General features: G+C 34.1%; 1 pseudogene across 1 annotated transcript; it reads left to right on the forward strand.

The window, feature by feature from the left end:
* The first annotated feature begins 523 nt into the window (after positions 1-523).
* Positions 524-1,052, forward strand: LOC306660288 (heterogeneous nuclear ribonucleoprotein A1-like; annotated as a pseudogene). The gene has a single exon. The product of its transcript is annotated as a heterogeneous nuclear ribonucleoprotein A1-like (transcript).
* Positions 1,053-23,096: the final 22,044 nt, after the last annotated feature.

Genomic DNA, 23,096 nt, shown 5'->3' on the forward strand with positions numbered 1-23,096 from the left:
TCTCCTGTTAAGCTTTGTTTCCTAGCAGTATTAAAACCTTCTGCCACTGCCATAGCTACTGCTGCTGCTGGAACTGCCATAGCCACCATGGTTTTGTGGTTTGGCAAAGTATTGGCCTCCACCACCATAAGGTCCAGAGCTTCTGCCTCCATAGTTTCCACCCTTCATGGGTCCAAAATTTGATCACTGATTGTGGTAATTACCAAAATCATTGTAGCTTCCACCACCTCCAAAATTACTTCCATCATTACCAAATCCATTGTAGCCACCCCCGCTGCTACCATATCCACCTCCACCATGGCTGCCACCAAAGCCACCAAGACCACTGAAGTTTCCTCCATGACCAAAATTGTCATTTCCACCAAAACCACCTCCACGACCACCACCAAAGTTTCCAGAACCACTTCAACCTCTTTGACTGGATGAAGCACTAGCCATCTCTTGCTTTGACAGGGCTTTCCTCACTTCACAGTTGTGACACTGCCAAGAAAGCATCATTATAGTCTCTGTTCCTGCTGCCGTCATGTCTAAATCAGAGTCTCCTAAGAGCCTGAACGGCTGCGAAGCTATTCATTGGAGGGCTGAGCTTTGAAACAACTGATGAGAGTCTGAGAAGCCATTTTGAGCAATGGGGAACACTCACGGACTGTGTGGTAATGAGAGACCCAAACACCAAACGCTCCGGGGGCTTTGGGTTTGTCACTTATGCCACTGTGGAGGAAGTGGATGCAGCCATGAATGCAAGACCTCACAAGGTGGATGGAAGAGTTGTGGAACCAAAGAGAGCTGTCTCAAGAGAAGATTCTCAAAGACCAGGGGCCCACTTAACTGTGAAAGATCTTTGTTGGTGGCATTAAAGAAGACACTGAGACCATCACCCATGAGATTATTTTGAACAGTACGAGAAAATTGAAGTTATTGAAATCATGACTGACAGAGGCAGTGGAAAGAAGAGGGGCTTTGCTTTTGTAACTTTTGACGACCATGATTCTGTGGATAAGATTGTCATTCAGAAATATCAGGCACTTCTTAATTGCATGCCATATGATTAATCAAATTTCCTTTTCATGTTTATTCACCTCAAAATCTATTGTATTTCCTTTGCAAATACTGCCTAGGCTATTAGATATTTTAGAGTGTGTTGTTTATTAGTCACAGTAAATCTCCCAAATCTTGTTTTATTCATTCCTAATTTATTTCCATCATGCTTTGTATGATTTTGAACCTTTAAGTGTATGGAGACACTGTATCATCAAGCATCATGTTGGTGAATGTTCAGGAGAATTTTTATTCTGCCACTGTTCAATGGAGTGTTCTTTAGATGTCTTTTTGTTATAGTTGGTCAGGGCTCCATGTGACCCTCATCCTGTGACTTATTGTGTACAGTCCCCATCATAGCTCTCATGGATTGGACTTGCATGCTTTTGTCTTTCCCAACCTGAAATCACATGTTGGTGGCTCTACTTGTCTAGTCTATTTGAGGTGACCTTTCCCTCATAGCTCCCTTAGGCTATGCTTTAGTGGGGGCTCTCTGTAATGTAACTGCCTTTGTAGCAGTTCTGTGACCTGACCCTGAGGCTCTCTGAGTTATCTTTTCAAATTTAAGTAGAAGTAGTTCTGTCCCTTTTTACCAGCGGGATTTGGGATGGGAGTCTGTGTTCCATGGAGTTGAAGAATGAACATCACAAATTCCCAGGTAAACAAGCGAGCAGGAATTTTTATTAAAAAGGAAAGTGAAAGGAAAACCTCAGAACTCCTGGTGTAGAGGCTGGGAGGTGCAAGAGTAATGATTAAAGTCCTACAGCATTCCCACTTTTGAAAGGTACATAAAAAACAGTGACCCAAGCTATGTCTGGTCATGTTTAAGACATGTCTGAATCTGACAAGAAGCACTGTGCTTCAGGGGGCAGAAACTTGATATGGCTATCAGCACTTAGTCCCAAGTTCCCATTGGTGTTCTGTGCTTCTCCTTGGAATTCGTTCTGCATTCAAGGTCCTGGTATTTTGTGCTTGTGGTGGGTGGGAAACCAGGAAGATCTGAGGCATGCTTCCATTGAGCTGGTGAATAGCATGAGTTTTCTTCTGTCAGTACAATCTCCTCACCAAATCCTTGTCACAGCCTTGGTGTTTTCACCTAAACGTGCTTTTAAAAAAATACATATGTATTTTGTGTGTGTGTGTGTGTGTGTGTGTGTACAGATAGATAGATAGATAGATAGATAGATAGATAGATAGATAGATATAGTTGTTGTCTCTCTAGGCTGAGATTTAAGGTCTACTTCCCTTTTGATATAAATTCCATATTTAACTCATCTCCCTCTTCTTGCATTTAACTGTAAGCCATCAAGAAAACCCATGCAGTGCCCTGAACACTGCTTAAAGATTTCTTCCACCAAATATCCTAATTCATAGCTTGAAAGTTCACCTTTTACAAAGCACTCACACATGGAAACAACTAGGCCAAGTTATTTGCTACATTATAATGAGGATAGATTCTCCTCTAATGTTCAATTTCTTGTTTCTCATTATTTGCATTTTTAAGACCACATCCAAATTATCTTTATCATTTGTATTTCCACTGATATTCTGTTAACAGTCGTTCAGTAATTTCTAAAAGGTTCAGACTCTCTATGTAACCCTACTCTTCTTCTGAGCCCTCAATTAAATAGTCCTTTATGGTTCACCCTCAATCCGTTAGCTAGTACTAGAACTGTTCTAGAGTTTTATATAATTGTTATGGTAGCAAACCACTTCTCAGTACTGATTTTTGTCTTAGTTTCTTTCTGTTGCTGTAACAAAATACCACAGACTAGGTAATTTATAAATAATAAAAACTTATTTTTCATAGTTTCTGAAGTTGGCAGACCAAAGATCAAGATACCAGCATATTTGACATCTGGTGGAGGTTCATTCTCTGCGTCAGGATGCAAGCTTGTTTCTCTGTTCTTTGGAGGAGATAAACCCTATATCCTTGTATGCAGAAAAGACCCAGGTGCAAAAGAAACTAAGTCTCACCTTTAATCCCATTTATAAGGATAATAATCTCATCCATGAGGGCAGAACCCTCAGGGCCTCATTGCCTCCCATAGGCTTCACTTCTTAATACCATCACCTTGGGGGTTAGGTTCCAACATATGAATATTTGAAGGGACATATACATTTAAATGATAGCATTGACCAAGAAATAGATTTTTAAAATTAATTATTTGGCTTATAAGAAATTGTAATACAGTAGAATTGGTCTTCAGTTAGTTTTAGAGTCACAGAAGATTGAGCACACCTAAAATAAAATCAATTTCAAATCAAATTATAGCATTAGGATTTTGATTTGCAAAATACTGTGCATACCTAAAGCATCTTTTGTTTTGCAGAGTAGAAAGAATTTCAACTTTGGTCTATTTCTATATTTTGGGCAATAATCAGTGGAAGTATAATCACATAAGTTTTTAAAGGAATAATTTTTTTCCACTTTATTATTATGAAATATAAAGAAGGAAAGATAGGTGCAACTTCGATTTCACTCTCGCATGGTTGGACATTTTTTAATCAGCATAACCACAGGGTATCTAATTTTCTCCTTTTGGTATGATTCTTTTCTATATGCAGAAACAATTGCAGTTGATAATAGCAATGATAATAAAGGCTACTTTTATCAAATTGCTACTCTGATCAGGTTATAAGCTGTTTGTGTCATTTTTGCATGCCTAATTTTCTTAATCTTTCTTGCTCTTTCTTTTCTTCCTTATTAATCTCTTATAAACCCAGGATCTACATGCAACCATAAGAGGTGCTTGTTTATAAATATTCCATAGTCATTAATAAGAAGATTTGCTTTAGGGGAAGAAAGTTTCCAGTCATGAAATAGTGGTTAAATCAAGGCCTGTAAACTCAGGCAAGGTCTGAGTTATAAAAAATAAATCAGTGTGTTGGTGCATGTGATGTTATAATCAGTGCAAAATGCTGGAGGTCATACTCCCCAAACCTTTTGTTCCTTGATCGAGAATGTAATGCAGCTAAGGGGTATGGATGAGAATTCACAACTAATTAATATCAAAGCAGTGCTAAGACTCATAAATTCAGAAGATCTAATTATATTCCTAAATATTTGTAGTAACTGTATATTTTGCACTTAAATAGTATTTCCCGCCTCATCAGTTCATAAAATATTTGCAGTTTTCACCAAGGATGAGGCAGAAGTTGGGTTGTTAGGAGTAACTACAATTAATTCTTGGTAAATAACACTTTAGGTTTCAGGCACATAACAAAATTTTGATCCATTGTATGACAGAAATTTTCTCCCTGGGGTCCCCAGGCTGTATATAAAATGTCTTTATTTCAAGGCATCATATGTTCTGGTTCTTTTTTGTTTGTTTGTTTCTGTTTGCAGTTTCACATCTGCTCCTAATATATTTTCTTCTTCTTGTAACTGTTCTCTATTGCCTTCCCTTGCTTATTTTCTTTCTGGAAAACCCAAATAAAGTTTCTCATCTCAGTACTAATGTCTTGGTGCACTCTTCTGTTATACCATCTTCTGCTGACCTTCATGGAGATCCTTCAAATAGCTCAAATACTTGGGCAAAATATTCACAATAAGTCTGAATGCAGGAAAAGAGGTATATGATTTTCACTGAAAGTTATAGTGAATATTTAAAGTATAAAGAGGGTGTTTTATTTGTAATGAAGTTTCCATGATAGAAATATCCTTTGGTTGAATAATATAATGCTAAAGTCTTAAAGATAAATATGTTTCTTTGAATATTTCCTAAATATTTCTAGAAAGCACTTGCTACTTAAAGTCCACAGGAAAAATGATTAGCAAATTATATTGTGCTAATGAGTAACAACATGAAGCATCTTTAAACTAGGTTTTATATTTATATATCTGTATTTTTTAAGAGTTGAGTTCTGGTGGTATATATAGTCGCTCAACATTTTTGTTGATGTCATTGAATTTATGTATGTCTCTCCTTTGTCAGTTAAGCAGGATGCTTATTCTTTACAGAACTATTTTTGAATAATTTATAAAATACTAATTGTTAAAATTTCCCTTTGTAATTCAAAATTAACTTTTAAAATGTTCTCATAAATATGCTGATGATATTTTTTATCTGACAACCAATACGGATTTAAGCTTTATGATTTATAAATGATACTATGGTTTGGTTATGAGTTTGAGTTTGTCTTTCTGTACTTCATGTGTTGAAGGCCTGGTCCTCAGTGTTTGGTGGAATGTGTTTGACCTTTTAAGAGTTGGAGCTTAGTGGGAGGTCCTTGGCTCATTGGAGGCAGCCCTTGGAAGGGCTATGACACTACAGCCTCTCTGGCTTCCTGTTTTGAGATATGATCACTTCCTCCCAAATGGGTTTCAGCCATTGTGATGCCATTCACCTTTATGGCATCTTTGGTTCACAGGCTGAACCAGTGTGGCCATATGGCCTTGGACTCTGAGTATACAAATCTGGGAGCTAAATGAATCTTTTTTTTTTTTTAAATTAGATTGTCTCAGGTATTTCATTAGACTAAAAATATACACTAATACACATGAAAACCATGTTATAGAAAATACCAAATAAATGTCTACGAAGACACACACATCTGTATAATTTTTAGTTATGATTGAATTATAAAGTATCTATCACTAAGGTATACCAATATTAAATGTATAAACAGGTACATGAAATTTTATATATAGCTATGCTATTGCAATTTATTTCAAAAAAAAAAGATAATAAATATTTCACTGCTCCAGAAATCTTATTTCTGACCTTCCAATCTATTTTACACCTAAGAATAACAACTTTTCTGATTTTATCTCTATAAACTATATTTTCCTGTTTGTTTTATATAAAATCAATTCTTATGCACATTTTTATCTGTATTATCTGTATTTTTATCTGTTATTTTTACTGGAAATTCTAATGCCTTTACATTTGTATCAGTGATAGGTTCTTTTTTATTCCTCTGTGATATTAAATTAATATAGCACATTCTGTTTATTCATTATGTTGTTAATGACTGCATGATATAGTTTCTGGTTTTCTAATTTTTGGTTGTGATAAATAAAAGTCATAAACTTTAAAAAATATTTCTTTGGCAGACACAAGCACTCATTTCTCATAAATATATACACAAATATTGAACTGTTAAGCTATTTAGAATATTAGGTAACATCTCTGTCTTTCTCTTTGTTTATGAATTCCTCATCCAGTTTATTTTACTTGCAGTTTCTCTTATAGGTATGTAAAAGTTGTATGTGATAAAATATATATTTGAATAAGTATAATATATTCCTTTAATATGATAGGGAAAAAATTTAAATTGACAATTGTGTGTAGCTTTAATTTGTATCATTCTTGATTTTAATCAAATATGGTAAAGACAATTTATAAATAAAATATTAGCAAATCAGTTCAGTGATATTTATGTAATAAATCTGTATACATGTATATTCCTAAAATCATGAATAATTTGGGGTTTTCTCAAATATTGAAGGTTCTATACCATTAAAAACTATTTTTATGAGTCATAACATTAATAAGTTAAAAGAAAACTAAGTAGATGCAGGAAAAGTATTAAAAATATTTCACAAAGCTTAGAGGCAACATAGAATTCAACCTATACAAAGATTTATGTGAAGAACTGATAGACATCTTAATACTTGTTGAGAAACTAATACTCCACTTTTACCTTCAGAAACCACCCACCAATTCCAAAGAATATGCTCCCTTTGGCAGGGATGCACAATTTTGCTTTGCCTCCACAAGACCTAAAACTATAACATAAGTATTAACTCTTAGGCCCTGTGGTACTATTAGCTGAAATTTTGCTCCCTATTTTACACAGGATCCCTAATTCAGAATACTTTGTTATTACTCTTATGAGGTTATATAAATCATATTAACGGCATTACAAAATTTTTAGTAATAACAAATTAATAATATAAACATGTAGGTACAAATCTTTACCATGTTTGCTTAGGAACTGACTTCCTTGATAAGACTTCTAAAGCACGAGAAGTAAAATCAAGGATCACAAAATAGGATGGAATCAAACTAAAAAGCTTCTTCACAGCAAAGGAAGCAATCAAGACCATGAACAGAGAGTCTACAGAATGAGAGAAAATTTTTACCATATGCACCTCAGATAGAACATTAATTTCCAAGATATATAAAGAACTCAAAAAACTTAGTACCAAAAAACACAAATCATCCAGTCAATAAATGGGCTAAGGTACTGAACAAACACTTCACAGAAGAAGAAATACAATCAATCAACAAATATATGAAAAAACGTTCAACATCACTAGCAATTAGAGAAATGCAAATTGAAACTACTCTAAGATTTCATCTCATTTCAGTCAGAATGACGATTATCAAGAATACAAACAACAAGGATGTGAGGAAAAAGTTACACTCATACATTGCTGGTGGGACTGCAAGTTGATGCAACCACTATGGAAAGCAGTATGGAGATTCCTCAGAAAACCTGGAATGGAACCACCATTTGACCCAGCCATTCTACTCCTTGATTTATACCCAAAGGTCTTAAAACAGCATACTACAGTGTTGCAGCCACATCAATGTTCATAGCTGCTCAATTCACAATATCTAGATTGTGGAACCAACCTAGATGCCCTTCAGTAGATGAATGGATAAAGAAACTGTGGTATATATACACAATAGAATATTACTCAGCCTTAAAGAAGAATGAAATTATGATAGTTGTGGGTAAGTGGATGGAATTGGAGAATATCAGGCTAAGCAAAATAAGCCAATACCAAAGAACCAAAGGCTTAATGTTTTCTATGATATGCGGATGCTGATTTACAATAAGGTGGGGGGGACTAGGGAAAAATAGAGGTACTTTGGATTAGACAGAGGGGAATGAAGGGAGGGGAGGGGACATGGGGGTAGGAATGATAGTATAATGTATTGGATATTATGACCCTATGTGCATATATAATCACATAACTGGTAATTATAACTCTACATCTTGTACAACTAGAAGAATGAGAAGTTATACTTCATTTATACATGATGTGTCAAAGTGCATTCTGTCTAATAACTAATTAGAACACTAATTAGAACAAAATTTTAAAAAAGAAAAAAATCAATAACATAAATATAGCTAATTCCCAAACAGTTCAATTCAGAAATATTACCATATTTCCTAGGTATTAAATCTTCAGGTTTGTTCCTAAAGTTTTCCCACTCATTTTTCTGTCTCAACCAGAGAGGAGTCTTATTTACTTTGTGCTAGAGTTTAGAATTTATTCTTCAGAAGCTAATTATACTGTGTTATATACAATTGGTATGTTCAAGGTTATACAGAGAAGCAGAACAAATATTATGTGTACATGTATAAAAAGAGATCCATTTTACTTGATGGTATTGTGAATTCTGGCAAATTCAGAATCTATAGGATGGGTCAGCTGTCTGGGGACCAGGGCAGGGTCAATTTTGTACATTAAGTGTGAGGTCTGTTCAGTTGGAGAACCAGGGAAAACCAATTTGAAGTTCAGGTGTGATGGTAGAATTCCCTTTTACTCAGGGAAGTCAAATTTTGTTCTCCTGGGACTACAACTCTTTGGATGAGGTCCACCTATATTATGTAGCTCAACCTGCTTTTATCTAAGCCCACCAATTTAAATGTTCATCTCATCCATGAATGCCTTCACAGAAACATCCAGAATAATATTTGACTACATATCTGTGTACTGTGGCCCAATCAAGTTGACACAATTAATCATCTCAAGCCTACCTTTTGTCAGCTTGACAGCAATACCCTGAAATAAAGGCAAAAAAAAAAGTTTACACTTCCTCCTAATATGAAATAATTGTCCCGCATACAAACACAAGTGCACTACTCCTATCCCCAGAAGAAAATTACCAGCCTCTGGGTAAGGTTGCTCTTCTCCTGGGTGTACTATAACTCACTATGATGTAAAGTAACCAATATTTAAATATTGATACAAATGTGACATACCTAGTGCAGTATGATAAAGTAATAATAAGTAAAAACAAAAATATCATATACATACACATAACAAGATGAGGTAGAAAAGTTCATGAAAATCATAGTCCTTTTTTCTATAAATATTCACATCACTATTGCTGGTATTTATAATTACCTTCTTTCCATTACCTGTTCCAAATTCCTCTTTCCACTAGCAAGCACTTTAGCTGATCATGACTGTTTTGTTGGGTGATTTTAGCCTTTGTTCCTAAAGTATCTGTATCATTAATAAGTGTTCCTGGATTGGGTTGTTTTCATTTTCTATTGAGGGTCACAGGGTATGTAATACTAAGGGATGCCTTCAAGGAGCTCTTATATTCCAAGTGTACTTTTTTACTGTGTGGACTGAGGTGATTGATCCAGATTGCAAAAGGAAACAGTTCCTTCTTTTCCTTTATTCAAGAGCATGAAGAGTCCAAAGTTTCTGGCTCATAGCCTTAATGTCCAGTTCAGTTGGATCTTTGCTGTATCTCCTGGTGGAAGCATTCCTTACTTTAGACTTTTTAGCAAACAGAGCATGACCTTATGGTCATGGATCCACTAGGCCCATATTTTGGAAATGGATCACTAGGGTTAGTGGTGAGTACTGCCACTTTTATTTCATTGTCATCAAATTCTGAATTGATTTACTATTGTCCTAAAATTTCCTTTTGTTTCTGTAACAATCTGTTGGGTTAAATACTAATAAATGCCTTGGAAAGCTTGCAGTGAGATAGGAAGATCCTAAGAAATGTGATAATGAATGAAATTGAGAGGGATAGCTGACTACATCCCATTCTAATTTCATTGAGAGAATCACTTACAGTGCATTTTGTGAAACAGTTATTTTATTTGCAGAGGGATTACACAAGTCCTAGTCAGGACAAATAACTGTTGCTTAATTTTTCCTAAATATTCCTTTTCCCAGATTTGAAAATTTTTTGTGCAAGTGTAACTTTGCTATTTCATTATAGTATTCAATTTCCTTTTTTTCCTGTGATGAAATGATATGCATCAAAGATTCAAATTCTGAATGATGTCATATTATATCATTGAATAATTATTGTCCACATAATTTATGTAAGCAGAACCCTTTAGTTAATTGGGGCATGTTAGTGAACAAGAGAGAGAAGGATTTCTGTCCTCTTGGAGCTCCTCAAGTTTCCTTTTCATTTAGGTAAGTTCTTCTGAATATTTTAGCATTTTAATCTTAATTGGTCAGTTTTCTTTTCTACTATATGTGGATCTTTAGGGAACAATGGAAATATAAAGACATTTTTATAAAGACAAAATCAGAAGGTTTATCAGCAAAGAATTTTATTTGGGAAAAAAAGGGAAAGGAAGATTTAAAATGCAAGAAGGAATTGTAAACATAGGCATTATTAAAAAAAAAGTTCAGTATAAAAATTATAGATTTTAAAAATAGTGATGTAGCATTTAATAAATGATGATGTATATTTTAAAGGGATAGAAGTGTGAAAACCAAAGCACTGGAAAATATTAGCAAGTCAGCAGGAAGTTGATGAGTGTCAAGTTTTGCTAATGTTTTCATTTGTAAGGAAAAGAGTGAATTTGAGTAATGTACTCTGATATCAGAATAATAGAATTTCAGGGATAATTATTAAAAGTTAATTAAAAGAAGAAAAATGGGAAATTTAGAAGCTATAGAAAGAAAAAGTAAAGTATCAATCAAAATAAGAAGAAAAGTATTAAAAAGCCTGGTAAATGGTATGAATAGGACGATATAAGCTATACCAAAAAAAAAAACCAAAAGTCACAAGTACCAAAAATCATTATGAATTGACTAAACTCACAGGTTCAAATAAAGATTTTTGTTGTATATTGGATTAAAAAGCTTATTGTAAAAGACATAAACTGAATTAAGGTTGAAAATAGAAGCATGTACAAAAACTCATAGCTTCAAACCAATAATCTAAAGAAAGCTGGTATAATTATAAAAATGTGAAATAGAATAGTGCTTGAGAAAATTTTTGGATTCATAATTACAAAATGTGGTACCATATAATATGACGGGTTAAAGTGTTGGGAAACTATAATTAAAAATAAAAATTTCTCTCACCCCAGAAATCCTGTCCACAAAAGTAGTAAAAAAAGAAAACACTTTTTTCATTGAATTAACATTGTCATAGTTTATTGCCCATCATATACAACCTACTATTATATCAAAAAATAGAATGAAATCTCAATTTTTTATATGGTCAGATAATGTAACCCATTACATATATGTTGTCAAGATAAAGAATCCTGAAGTAAAAGGACTTCATAGCATCATTTGTCATCATTTTTCCCTAATTCTTCCTAACATTAGGAGGTAATTAGATGACCATCTGTGTTAGCTGACTTTATTTTTAAAAAAACAAAACTTTGATATCTTTAAGAGGGAATTTTGTAACTTGGAGTAAGGCACCTACACAAGGTAGTTAGTTAGGCTCCCACCCTTCCTAGTTAGGCTGGATAAGGGGTGAAGTTATCCTTGATGTTTACATTTTAAAGAGGTGACTCCCAGGTTCTTCAGAAATACATTCCTGAATCATAAAACTGACAACGTTTCTTCTGATTTTCAAAGGGATTTATATGCATTCGAAAGAGAAGAAATGGCTGGGAATGCAGTTCCATGTAGAGCATTTGTCTAGCATCAGGTAAGGTTGACCTCCAATTACAAGTTTTCTAAAGTAATTAAAGAGGACAGTAAAATATCATTCCTTATTTTCAACAGGAATAACTAAGTCTCCTCCTTTTAATTTGTTTTAAAATTTGCTTCTCCTTACAAAATGCACCTGAACAATGCAAAAACAAATGACAACAAAAATCTACTATGTCCATAGTAATATAATCTTAAAATATATAAAGCAAAAATTAATAAAACAACAAGGTGAATCTAACAACTTGTATGGTAGTAGATGCTTTCCATACACCTCTCTTTAGTATTGGTAGATTGACCAAATAAAAGTAATAATAATAATAATATAGAGATTTTAACACAACATATAAGGCTGATTTATTGAAAATTCAGAATTCCAGAGTAGTGGGGAAGTTGATTTTCTGCCTCCAAATCAGTATTTCCACCTTAGAAATTGTGAGTCCCTGGCAATAGTGTTTGCCACTGTGATAATTTGGGGAAAGAGGCAACATGTCAAAGAGAACCTTCATTCCTTTTATTGTTTGATTCTCTCTTTTCCTGTTTCTATGGTCTACAGGTATATTTCAGCCTCACTCTCAAATTCCATAATATTTAGAATGATATCTTTACCTATGAAAAAGGGCTAGTTGAATTTTTATTTTGGGAGAGATTGATAGAGAAGAGACAGATGTGAGTGGTAGAAACATGAAGTTAAGGGAATAATTCTATAAACTGAGCCCACTGTGCTGACCCCCACATGCCTTCACTTTTAAGAAGTATGAGAAACAAGCTCACTTGTCCAAACCCAAAGCATGGTCTAAGAGACATAGGTGTAGCAAAAAAAGTGAGACTTTTACTGATGGTCTTGTGGAATCAGGTGTCTGGTTGAGCAGGCACACCCAGAGTGGTTACAACCAATATTTTATCCCCTACTGGGCAAGGTCCCTTCCCTGGTTCCTCATTGAGGACTGTGGGATGCACATTCTTCCCATATGTTGCCTAGATTTTACTGTCTTCTTTTGGGTTATTTTAAAAAGTATTCCTTTAGTTGTTTTTACCTTCCTTTGTTTTCTTGTGGTGTGAATGTCTTATTGGAGTGAATGCATTTTGGCATGTATGCAACTCTTACTTCTTTACCTACTATTTCTTAACAGAGATTTCTATCCCCTCCCCTACCTCCTCTTTGTCAAGGAACTGTTCAGGAGCGTGAACTTTGGATCTGCCACATCCATAGGCTATGTGTGAGTTAACTGCTTATAACTTTCCATTCTCCATTTCCCCTCTGGCTACCTTTCTTACATCCCAATTTTACATAAGGGCAAAATACTGTATTCTGAAAATGGACCCCTGAACTTTGCATTTCTCAGAAAACAATTTACCTGCAACCCTGCCTGATTTAAGTGGACAGGATATGTTATAGTCATCAGCAAACTACCCTTTATCACAGGAGAGATAACAGGCTCAAATGTCAGTGAGAAGAATACTAATTAACCTAATAGGTTGAACAAGAGCTTTTGTGACCCTTACACAAACAAGATTCCAGAACTCAGAGAGATAGGGATAATTCTCTCTAACCATAAAATCTGTGGGAACAAATTAAAAAAAATCTGTAAGAACAGGTTCCACATAGAACCATTCAGCATGGACCAAAGAAACCTAGAGTCATCATGCATACTGGGGACCTGGAAGTGTGATGTCATCCTGCTGTCTGTCAAATGTCAAGAGGTGGACCTGGGCAGGACTCTGGGAACTTCCCTGAGACCCAAATAAAACTGGAGGAAAGGAGAGGCATGGCTCTCTCTCTCCTCTCTGAGAAGACCCACTCTCCTTTCCTATATCTATCCCTCTCATAAACTCATGTCTGTTACATTTTAAAAATCTTCCTGGCATGATTGCAAGAATCAGAGTGAAGGGGAGCCTCTTTGCTGTCATTTCCCATTAGGCACCAGCTCTGTATAACACTCCTAACAATATCAACAAAATGATGACCAGTTGTGAGATTTTATTATACTATTAGTTTATTATATTGTTGGTTCTGACCAAAGATAAGACAGCTAATGATTAAATAAGTATCAGAAAGGAGGAAATCTTATATTTGTCTGCTAAAGCTAACATAAAAAATATCAAATAATAACAACACAGACAAGATTCCAGAACAATAGAAAACAATAGAAATTTATTTTCTTAAAATTTTGGAGACTGAAAGTATAAGGTCAAGGTTTGGCAGGATAGGCCTTGGTGAGTGCTGTCTCTGGTTTGCAGGTTATTACTGTCTTGCCACATCCTCATATGTCCTTCCCTAAGAGTATGCAAGGGGCTAAGGAGTACACAAGTGCCAGTTCCTTGATGTCTCTTAATATAAAAAAAAAAAAAGATTCTGTAAAATAAGGGCCCCATAATTATGTCCTAATTTAACCTTAAAATACTCTCTTACTTTATCTTCTAATACAGTTAACACCGAGGGTTACGATTTCAATATATGAATTTTTTCAGGAGACACAAACACTTAATCCGTTGTACTATCTGTCATTATGCACATGCTATCCAATTTGCCACGCAAAATAGAAACTAATTATGGACACTTTATTGTACGAAGTTTCTGGATACAAAATCAATAAAACAAATCATTTTTATTTTTGTGATTCATTGGCAAATAAAAAATTAATAAAAAACCCCACTAATTTTCAGTGACAGCAAAATTTATGAAGTTTTTAGGAATAAATGTAATAAAAATTTTAGGAGATTCTAATAGTTGAAATTATACATGTATGCTCAAAACTAATGAAGTAGAAAAAAAATTCAACATCAACTCTAGAAATAAAATTTAAAATATTAAATCTCAAAGTTTATATAGTTCATATCTGCCGCATCCATTTCCTACTACTCTGACATTTGACACAGTTCTGTTGAAAGATCATCCTCCCTCTTGGGGCCATAGGCGTGGGATGTCTCCATGTGCAGTTGTTTTTAATACTAATAATCAATATATCCTTAGATTCAGATTATAGAGAATACTGGGGAGATTTCATGATGCTGGGACACAAAATAACATAAAATAAAGTTTAATATTAATACTTAGATGAAATTATAAATAAGCAATTATGATTTGCTCAATTTGTAAGGAGCCTGTGATTTCTTTTAGTATCAAATTCTCTAAAAGTTATATATAAATATGTGAGAGTATTCCTCTGAGCTTTGATGTGGTGTTTGGTCTTCATTGCTTTCTTAGTGTTTATGATTAAGTTTAAGGATATTTTTCCCACTTAATAAATAAATAGGTTAATCATAGGTACAATTTGAATTCTTCCTATGTCTAGTTAGAGTTTTAGGCCATCATTGAGTACATGAAATAGAATAAATATTAACTATAAGCTGATTCCTCTATTCTCTGTTAGTAATAACAAAAAACATTCCACTGTTAATAACTAACAGAGTTCTTGGAAGGGATAACTTCTACAGAAACTCAATGTCGTATTCTTTCAGGGAAATTAAAACTAAATAGAGCATGGGGCCCTCTACCTTGCTGGGAACTGTTTTTCTTTTGAAGCTATCATACAGTGAAAACATGTTTATTGAATAAGATCATTAATTATACTCTTGAAGATTTTTTCCTTAACATTTCCTTGTATTAACTATGAAATGATGCAATCATTTAATCATGAAATGATGTAACCAAAGAAAAAACATACAAAAAGACTCTGTGAACAATAAAGATTCAGACTCAGCCTCAGAACACCTGGTGTCTATGTGTGCTGTTTCTCTACTGCGTGGACGCCTGCCATCCACCTCAGACCCCCGACTACTGCTAGGGCTGGACCCTGGCACATATCCTTCCAGTTGAAATTTCAGTGGTTTCCCCAGGATCTTGATAAGCTGATGGAAGACGAAAAACAATGCTCCTGGACAACTTAAAAACATTCCCTATAAAAAGAAATATGTTAAGTAACTTGGATTATTGGGCATCAGTATTTGCTACAAAGCTATAGTAAAAAGAACTATGTAATTAGCAAATAATTTCAAAAAAGATAAATTGAAATAGCACATAACCAGGTGCAGTTGAAAATCCCAGCAACCCTAGAGACCGAGGCAAGAGGATCTCAAGTTCAAGACCAATGCCAGTGTGGGCAAATTGGACCCTATTTCAAGAAACCATACAAAGCAAAACAAACAAACAGAAAAACAGTTGGGAATGTAGCTCAGTGGTTCAATCTTCAGTACTGAAACAGTACACAATTACAAAAGAAGACTGCAGAGGTTATATTCAAGGTCACTAAGGAAAGAAAATTTATATTAATAAAAATGACTAAGTCAATTAATTATCCTTTTGGAAAAAATAGCATTTAAGGACTTATACATCATTAGCAACAATCAATTGTAGGCAGTAATTTGTCTTCAGATTACTTCTGAGTTATAGAATATGACACAGAAGAAAATGAAAAGTGTAAGAAAATGAACTTATAATTTTGAAAAAGGTTGAAAAATTGACATTAAAATGAAGACATTTTGTTTGTCAGAGACCAAAAAAAGTGATCAATATAAACACTAATACCACATTTAAAAAATAATCCATAAAAATTTAAGATTAGAAAAATAAAGCTGAAGGAAATATAATAACTCCAGTGTAAAAGTGAACAAAAAAAGTATAAATATTTTACAAACAATGAAATATATACTAATTTTAAAGTACTGAAAAATTATCCTTGATCTTTTCAGTAATCATAAAATGTAAATTAAAACATTGGCAATGTTATATTTTACATCAAATGAGTAGCAAGCATTAACAGTGAAAATATAAATTAGAACAAAAATTGGATGAGAAAAACTCTTACATGTTCATGACAGTTAATTTTTCATACTCTAAAAATAATTTGGTATTATCATATAAATTTCAGTTTCCACTCAGTCAAGCAATTTCATTCCTAGGTATAAAACCTACATAAAGTCTTAAATGTGAGCATAAAGAGCAATATTCAAAAACAGTAATATGCAAAATTATTGATACTAGCAAATATCTGGAAGTAATGTCCATTAACAGGACAATGCAAAAAATAAATTGTTATGCATTCACATATAAAGAATGACAATGAACTGGGATTATAAACAATCATCAAGGAAAGAAAATTTCAGACCAATATCCTTAATGAACATCGATGCAAAAATTCTCAACAAAATTTTAGAAAATCACATACAAAAACATATTAAAAAGATAGTGCACCATGATCAAGTTGGTTTCATCCCAGGGATGCAAGGTTGGTTCAACATCAGGAAATCAATAAACGTAATTCACCACATTAATAGACTTAAAGTCAAGAATCACATGATTATTTCAATAGATGCAGAAAAAGCATTTGATAAAATACAGCACCCCTTCATGCTCAAAACACTAGAAAAAATAGGGATAGTGGGAACATTCCTTAACATTGTAAAGGCCATCTATGCTAAGCCCATGGCTAATATCATTCTAAATGGTGAAAAACTGAAAGCATTCCCCCTAAAAACTGGAACAAGGCAGGGATGCCCTCTTTCATCACTTCTATTCAACATCGTTCTTGAGACTCTGGCCAGAGCAATTAGACAAACCAAAGAGATTAAAGGGATACGAATTGGGAAAGAAGAACTCAAACTATCCCTGTTCGCTGATGACATGATTATATATTTAGAGGAACTTGGAAATTCCACCAGAAAACTCTTAGAACTCATAAGTGAATTCAGTAAAGTAGCAGGTTACAAGATCAATGCCCACAAATCCAACGCATTTTTATACATAAGTGATGAATCTTCAGAAAGAGAAATTAGGAAAACTACCCCATTCACAATAGCCTCAAAAAAAATAAAATACTTGGGAATCATTCTCACAAAAGAGGTGAAAGACCTCTACAATGAGAACTATACAACACTAAAGAAAGAAATTAAAGAACACCTTAGAAGATGGAAAGATCTTCCATGTTCTTGGATAGGCAGAATTAATATCGTCAAAATGGCCATACTACCTAAAGTGCTATACAGATTCAATGCAATTCCAATTAAAATCCCAATGATGTACCTTACAGAAATAGAGCAAGCAATTATGAAATTCATCTGGAAGAATAAGAAACCCAGAATGGCTAAAGCAATCCTTAGCAGGAAGAGTGAAACAGGGGGTATTGCAATACCAGATCTTCAACTCTACTACAAAGCAATAGTAACAAAAACGGCATGGTATTGGTACCAAAATAGACAGGTAGATCAATGGTATAGAATGGAGGACACGGACACAAACCCAAATAAATACAATTTTCTCATACTAGACAAAGGTGCCAAAAATATGCAATGGAGAAAAGATAGCCTCTTCAACAAATGGTGCTGGGAGAATTGGAAATCCATATGCAACAGAATGAAACTAAACCCATATCTCTCACCATGCACGAAACTAAACTCAAAATGGATTAAGGACCTTGGAATCAGACCAGAGACCCTGCAGATTATAGAAGAAAAAGTAGGTCCAAATCTTCACCTTGTTGGTCTAGGATCAGACTTCCTTAACAGGACTCCGATAGCACAAGAAATAAAAGCTAGAATCAACCACTGGGATAGATTCAAACTAAAAAGCTTTCTCTCAGCAAAGGAAACTATCAGCAATGCGAAGAAAGAGCCTACAGAATGGGAGAATATCTTTGCCAATCATACTTCAGATAGAGCACTAATCTCCAGAATCTATAAAGAACTCAAAAAACTTTACTCCAAGAATTCAAATAATCCAGTCGACAAATGGGCTAAGGAAATGAATAGACACTTCACAGAAGAAGATCTACAAGCAATCAACAAACATATGGAAAAATGTTCAACATCTCTAGTAATAAGAGAAATGCAAATCAAAATCACCCTAAGATTCCATCTCACCCCAATTAGAATGGTGATTATCAAGAATACGAGCAACAACAGGTGTTGGCGAGGATGTGGGGAGAAAGGTACACTCATACATTGCTGGTGGGGTTGCAAATTAGTGCAGCCACTCTGGAAAGCAGTGTGGAGATTCCTTAGAAAACTTGGAATGGACCCTCCATTTGACCCAGCTATCCCACTCCTTGGCCTATACCCAAAGGACTTAAAATCAGCATACTACAGAGACACAGCCACATCAATGTTCATAGCTGCTCAATTCACAATAGCCAGACTGTGGAACCAACCTAGATGCCCTTCAATTGATGAGTGGATAAAGAAAATGTGGTATATATATACAATGGAATATTACTCAGCCATAAAGAATGATAAAATTATGGCATTTGCAGGCAAATGGATGAAATTGGAGAATATCATGCTAAGTGAGATAAGCCAATCTCAAAAAGCCAAAGGATGAATGATATCGCTAATAAGTGGAGGATGACACATAATGGGGGGGAGGGAAGGGTTAGTGTTAGGGTTAGAGTTAGGGTTAGGGAGGGGGGCAAGTATGGAGGAAGGAAGTACTGTATAGAGGGTAAAGAGGGGTGGGAGGGGTGGGGGGAAGGGAAAAAATAACAGAATGAATCAAACAACATTACTCTATGTAAATTTATGATTACACAAATGGTATGCCTTTACGCCATGTACAAACAGAGAAACAACATGTATCCCATTTGTTTACAATAAAAAAAAGAAAAAAAAAAGAAGAATAAAATTATGGCATTTGTTGGTTAAAAAAAAAAAGGATAACAAACAAGTATTTATTTTAGAAATAAATTTAATTTAAATGTATAATTTCACTCATATAAAATCTAAAAATCCCAATCTCATAGAAGTAGAGAATAGTATCTTAGTTACTAGAGGTTGGAGAGGGGAGGAAGAAAGAGATGATGGGGGACAGATTGTTTAACGGGAATAAAGTTACTGCTAGATGGGAGGAATAAATTCTGGTGCAGTGAACACCTGTGACTGCAGTTAACAGTATTGTATCATTTGCTTCAATAACTGAAAGAGGAATTTGCATATTTGCAAAACAAAGAAGTGATAAATATTTGAGATAATGCATAAGTTAAATATCCTGATTTGATCATCACACAACCTATACATGTACTAAAACATCATACTATACTCCATAAATATGTACACTAATTTGTGAATTAAAAAAATTTAAAAAGCTAGTCAGAGAATGCTGCTTTCCATGTGATGTTATTTTATAACACTCTAAAACATGCAAAAATGAATGTGTTAGTTACAAATGCATAGAGAAATACCTAGTTACTCAAATGTACAACTATGAAATATTAAAGAATGCAAGGGAATAATACAGGTAATATTCAGTCATAAAAATGAGGTTCAATAATGCATATATGTAATTATTTATTTGGCAATGTTTGTTGTTAAATGAGTGGTCAGTTTGGGGGGTTCATTTTATTACATGTCATGAATAATATATTTGTTCTCCTGTTGTGCAGGCTTTGAGTAACAAACTATTCCATAGTGATATACTAAAACAAATTTAAATGTAGAATTTAAAGAAGTTCAGTGTTGCTTCTCTTATTCAGAACTAAAAGTTCAAAGACCAATAGGAGACCTAATTTTCATAGTTTGTGCCAGTGATAACCTCCTTTGTGGTTTTAACCAAAGACTGCATTACTGGATGAGAAAGAAAGTAAAATTGCTCAATCCTCCAAAACATTAAATTCACATGCATTAAATTTCTGTCAATTTTAAGGTGAGTCTAGTCTTGCATTAAAGACTTCCTTTTTGTGATCATCAAAATGCTTCCTTATGTATCCCCCAAAGCTGCAGTACCAGCTGTGGCCAAGTGCTGAAGTTTGTTGAACACAGAAGTCTGTACAATCTGTTCACTTAAGCCATGCAGCTTGCCTTGCTTCAATTTGCACCTGTTTCAAACATTTCCCCACCTGTACTCACCTGCTGTGACAGCTGCATCATGTCGTTAATTCTTTCCATGGGTAATTTTGGTCCTCAAATACCATTCTTTTTGCTGGTTTCTCAAAGTTTCCTTGCCGAAGCCCCATGTGTTAGTCTGAAGGTGATAATATTGCACATATGCCTAAAATACAAGTTTCCAAACAATGAGTAAATAGATACAAAATCAGATAGGGATACAAATATTAAATGTTATGTCATAAAATGCTGTTATATATTATAAGATGTGGCACCTTGTACCTTAGACCAAAATGGTCTTTTTATTTCATCTTTCATCACCATCCTAGACCTTTGCACTTACTGAATAAGTTGATAGTTTTCCAGCCAGTTTCATGAAGTTTTGAACTCTTCCGTGGAGAGAATTGTTAAAGATGTACAGCAAAAGAAAACCTTATATTTTATTAGTGACTACTAAATTACTAAAACCATTTTGAAAATTTATTTTTATCTTATAACATTCACATTGCTAACACTATGAGAGGATGTTTATAGAAAAATTATGCACACGTATACACACAAGTACTTACATGTACTTACATATCTCCCAGCAATTATGTGGGGAAGTTCAATGATATTCCCTAAATTAGAGATTTGTTTTAATATGTAATAACTTATATTGTAATTTTTGGAAAACAAATATATAATATATAACAATGTTCGTTTGTACTAGGTAACATGTATGCATTGTCCTTAAACTCACCAGCCATATCTTTATAATACTTTACTTTGCACATATTTGTGCAATCTGCATTGCCGTCAGCATGGTTTACTTCTTGAGATGAGATGTGTCTCAAGTTCTAAATATTATATAATGACTTAAATGTACCCCACATGTTTCAAGGCTGCAAAAACAAGCAAAGATTCAGATATTGTTTTCAAGAAGTTTTACTGAGAAATTGGCGGGAAGTGGACATGAAAACAAGTGCAATAAAGTTCCAAAAATGCTACTATTTGAGTATGTGTAGAATATACTTATGATAGAAAAAGAGGTGGGAACAATTACCATTTGAATTTTGGATCAGGAATTGCTTTTAAAATGTAGTTATCACTTGAGTAAAGTTTCAAACCAGAAGTTAATTTTCTTGGGCCAAGAGATAAGGAATAAGATTTTCCAGGAATGAAATTAAACAAAACAAAGACTCCAGTGCATTGAAATAGTCAAAAGCTCTGAGGACTGTATTTATGGAAAGATATAAGTGTTTTAAGGAAAAAGAACTAAAATATAGCCAAGTAATTCCCATTTCCTTAATATAAAAAGGAAGAATAACATGCTGTGGAGAACTGGCTTAATTTGAACTTCATATTAAACTGAATATATTAACAGCAAATGAAAATTTATCCATACAAATTGTTTTAGGAGTGGGAAAGTAGATCCATATGTACTAACACTGGAGAAATTCAATATGGCAAGAGAAGAAACTCATAGTTTTAAAGTCATTTAAATCAGATATCCTTCATTTTAATTTTCAAAGCCACTTCAAATTTCAGGCATTCTAGCTGCAACTGTTGCCCATTCACAGGAAATGCTTTTCTTAGTATTAAACCTATAATATCACCACTGAGATAAAACTTGGCACTCTGTAATGAGACTGTTGATGTTTAGCACCTCTAGCCAGCTCTATAAGCTAACACCTTTTTCATAGAAGCAAAATTAAAATTTTAATATTATTGTTTCATGTATTACCTATGTATTAATAGTTTCAGGACAAAACAGCAAGGAATTTATACTTTATATGAGAGAAAACTTAATTTTATATCCCAAAATACTCATATAGCAGAATGATGAATAAATTCAAAACACAACACAAGCTTGATGTAGAGATCATAATGGAATCATTGATCAGAAAGGAGACTAGGTCTCTAAGAGCCCATGTACTTAGTTAGCTTTATCATCTTATGTAGTAATTATAAAGTTGATTGAAGAAGTTTGATTTCTGATTACCATTTGCATAATTCAGTTTATCACTGAAAAAAGTTATCAATTGGAATGAGGGTTTGGGCTGTGAGAAACATCAGCAGTGAGAAGTGAACATAGGTGACACTAAATATATATTTTAAAAGACCTCACCAGCCATGTACAGTACAGTGGTGCACGTCTGTAATCCCAGCAACTCAGGTGGTTGAGGAAAGAGGATCACAAGTTTGAGGCCAGCCTCAGTGACTTAGCTAGGCCCTAAGCAACTTAGCAAGACCCTGACTCAAAATCTAAAACAAATATTAGAAAGGGCTGGGAATGTGGCTCAGTAGTTAAGCACCCTTGTGTTCAGTCACTGGTACCTAAATAAATAAATAAATAAATAAATAAATAAATACATCACCAAATTGTAGTAAACACAAATGTGCGCACACACACACACACACACACACACACACACACACACAAACACACACACCCAAATGCTGCATCAATTATAATGATTCTAGACTATATGGGTAGGAGAATTGTGTTAAAAAGTTCATGTTTGCTACAGCAATGCACTAAGGAAACACTCTGATTAATTTATTTTCTAAATTACAACCTGAATAAAATATTCGAAGATGTAGTTTATTATACTTCACAGCTTAACATTTTCCAATAACTTCCCAT

The sequence above is a fragment of the Sciurus vulgaris genome (genome assembly GCF_902686455.1).
Source record: "Sciurus vulgaris genome assembly, chromosome: 4".
Taxonomy (NCBI): Eukaryota; Metazoa; Chordata; class Mammalia; order Rodentia; family Sciuridae; genus Sciurus; species Sciurus vulgaris.